This window comes from Fukomys damarensis, unplaced genomic scaffold (genome assembly GCF_012274545.1).
Source record: "Fukomys damarensis isolate Sample0158 unplaced genomic scaffold, DMR_v1.0_HiC HiC_scaffold_16, whole genome shotgun sequence".
In the NCBI taxonomy this organism is placed as follows: domain Eukaryota; kingdom Metazoa; phylum Chordata; class Mammalia; order Rodentia; family Bathyergidae; genus Fukomys; species Fukomys damarensis.
Window position 1 is genome coordinate 84358172 of NW_022900928.1, and position 3627 is coordinate 84361798.

General features: G+C 41.9%; 1 protein-coding gene across 1 annotated transcript in view; it reads right to left on the reverse strand.

Annotated features, from left to right (window-relative positions):
- Window positions 1–3627, reverse strand: part of Dnajb6 (DnaJ heat shock protein family (Hsp40) member B6) — a 66554-nt gene that overhangs the window by 62524 nt on the left and 403 nt on the right. The window lies entirely within an intron of this gene.

Here is a 3627-nt window from a genome sequence, read left to right on the forward strand (position 1 = left end):
AAAAAAAAAAAAAAAAAAAAATGGGGAACTATCATTCCTTATCACATGGATCTACTAATACTTTTTATCTATGTCCTAAGATATTATTGAAACCCAGTAAGTCATATCCTTTATTACTCAAGGTCAGAGGTCATACTTTACAATGGCAGTCATCATCTGTTAAGAGACAATTGCCTGACTTCCTTTCATAGGAGGAAAATAATTCACAGAATAAGAACTCAGGTCTCTAGTACTACGAAACTAAAACAATACGCTATGTATTTTTTCAGACTTTCTTAAATTCTGACTCAGAGAAAGATTATCGGGATACTGACAAACCAAGAGAGCTGATTCGCTTGCTCAATACTTTATGAATACCTTAGACACTGCTACCAGCATATGGGAAAAACCTCAAATGCAAAGCCCACCGGTCAAGGAATATGCTCTCAAGTTAAGAAAAGGGATTAAGGAATTACTGTATACCAACTAAATAGTGTGTGTGTATACCAACTAAAGAGTGTGACAGTGTTGACATGCCTTTGGTAGGAAAAGAATCAAGGGGCACTGGGCCAGGGATTTAGCTCAGTGGCATCACGCCTGTCTCGCAAGCACAAGGTAATGAGTTCAATACATAGTACTGGGCGAAAAAAAAAAAGAATCAAGGGGCACAAAAACCAAATGATGCCTGAAGAAATCACCCTTCCAAAACAAGTGATTTTTTTTTTTGCAACTGCACTTAAGATTCCTAAAATGCCTAGAGTATTTTAATTCACAAACAGTTCAACAGTCTCAGAGCCATAAGAAATGACCACTTCATTTAAAATGGCTAGAAGGCCAAGCTCAGCGGTCTGACAAGGTCCTGAGTTCCATCCCCCATACCCCAAAAAAAAAGAGAATGGCTAGAAGGCCTTTATAAACTTTGGATATGGTACTGATTTTAACAGATAAGCCAGGTCAAATACAGCACAGCTTCTGAAATAACTATGAGGAATATAAACAAAAACCTTCTCTTTAATATGTACTGCAACCCTTAGAAATTTGAATGCTTTTACTGTTTTGCAGAACTCATTTTTCCCATGTCAGAAATTTTTTTGAGCTGGGCATTGTGGCATAGGCCTGTAACAACCCCAGCACTGTGGGAGGATGAGGCAGTATGATTCCAAGTTCAAGCCCAGCCTGGACAACTTAGCAAAAGCTCTCAAAATGAAATCTGATTAGGCTGTAACTCGTTGCAAAGGCCTTCGATTCAATCCCTAGTATAAAAATAAATAAATAAAATATTCCCTGGCTGACATATCTAATAAATGATTTATCTTTCCACTTCTACTTTACAGTTTTTGTTCCATCAACTTTGCTTCTCTTTTCGTTAACCTTTTTCTTAAGGTTAAGCTCTCAAATTCTACCCATCAGGAAAGAACTAGAGGGCCTGAGATTTAGCTGAGTGTTTCCAATGCCTGCCTCACAAGCACAAGGTCCTGAATTCGATCCCCGGTAACAAAACAGAAAAGAAAAGTAAAAGAAAAGAACTAGAGCATTTGTTCAGTCTTCCCACTCTGATGCCATCCTACTCACTAATGAACCTGCTGCTACAAGCCCTTCACCACTAGATGGTGTTCTAGAGGAAATTAAACACGGCCATTCCGAATGAAGTGGAAAAGCAGTTTAAAAAGAATCCTGTTATAAAACCAAGCAAGAAAGCTAATTATATTCACGTGCTCCCCATCAACAGGCATCCGAAATGATTTTAAAGTATTTGAACAATAAGCCAACATAGAAGGTGGCCTGGCAGACAAAAAGCAGGGTGGATTTCATGCTAATTACACTCCAGCAGACTGCAGCAGGTAACAAGTACTCCAAGACCCTCTTTAAAACTTTGGAGCCCAGCAGGTGCCACACGCCTGTAATCCCAGCACTCAGGAGACCACAAATTCAAGGCCACCCTGGGTTACACAGCAAGTTCAAGGCCAGCCTGGATTACTTACCAAGACCCTGTCTCAGAAAAAAGAAAACGATGAATGAACGCACCCCAAACCTGGCTTTCTTTCAAGTTTGCTAGGTTAAAAGCTGTCAATGGGGCCGGGGATGTAGCTCAGTGGTGCCGCCACCTGCCTCACAAGCACAAGGACCCAAGTTCAATCACTGGTACCAAAAAAAGTCAACAAAAAAATTTATATGAGTACAGTAGAGTATTTGCTTACAACTGTCCAAAAGTCAACACAAGGAAAAACGGCTCTACCACTCAAAATAATGGGAATGCTTAAAAAAGAAATCTACTACACACCACATAGGTACAGGTACACAATGATCTCACATTTATAATTTAGTCTTCCCAAGTATGAAACAATACAACTCCAGTTGTCTGCCTGCGGCCAAAAATACCTCCCATATCTAACAGTGATATAAAGAAGAAAATAAATTTACACTGATGTCTTAGGGCTCAGGATGTAACCAAGTGGTAGAGAGCTTGCAGAGTATGTGTTAGGCCTTGGGTTCAATTCCCAGTACCATAAATAAATAAATAAAGTAAAAAATAACCTGTTTTGAAGAGAATGCTGAACTCATGTTCTACTCAAGCTCTCAGTAATCTGAAATTCCCAATTTCCTCTTCTTCCACAGTGACACAAAATCAACTTTAAAAACGAACTTCTCGGGGCCGGGGATTTAGCTCAGTGGTTCGGTGGCCTGCCTTGCAAGAGCAAGGACCCGAGTTCAATGCCCGGTGCCCCCACCAAAAAAAAAAACAACGAACTTCTCAAACCTCTTGCTCCACTTCTTGCCAAGTCATCCACATGGGCAAACCACTGCAAAGGTAACTAAGACCCTAAATTTCATGTTTTGCATAATCCAAAAAATTTTACAGGACACAGCCCAAAAGCCACAGGGAGGATCAAGGCTCCCGGTGGTGGAAAAACACAGCCTAGGGCAAACAAAGGTCCCAAAGAGAAGAGAAGGGAAATGAACATAATTCCTATCAGACAGGATTAAATCATTCTGGCAAATAAGGTTATTAGAAAAGCTGGTATCAACCTCAAAACAAGTAAGTAGCAGTCAAGTCCAAAGAATTAGGCTTGTTTTCGTTTTTAACTTTTCGACCAAATCAATCAGTTGCTTTAAAAACTACAGCCACCGGTCTGGGGTTGTATGTCGGTAGAGAGCACTGGCCTAGAGTGTGCAAGATCCTGAGTTCAATCCTTAGCACTGGGGGCGGGGGGAAAAAAACTAGACATAAAATCCTATCTCAAGTCCACGGGCACTAGGCCTGGGCTGCCCTCTTCCCTGGCCCGCAGCCCGCCTTAGGAAGTGGTCCATCCTTCCTTGCCCTTCCGCTGCTGTGCTGACCAAACTCCTTGGTTTTTTTCTCCAACGAAAACCGCCATCTCCGAAACCTTCCTCCGGACAGCGTAAGGCTTGCAGTTCACACTCTCTGTTCACAGCAACTTCTTCCCATAAGTGGATAAACGCTAATATAAACTTAAGACTACGTAAACTTTAGTTATATAAACTACAGAGAGGCCGCGTTTTAAAGACTTCTAAATACGCGGAAAGCCGACAGCTCCCAAACTTCCGAGAGTCCCAGAGAGTTCCAGAAACCACCCGCAAGCCGCCGCGCGCAACCGCGGACTCGGGACCGAGGAGGTCCAGCCGCGC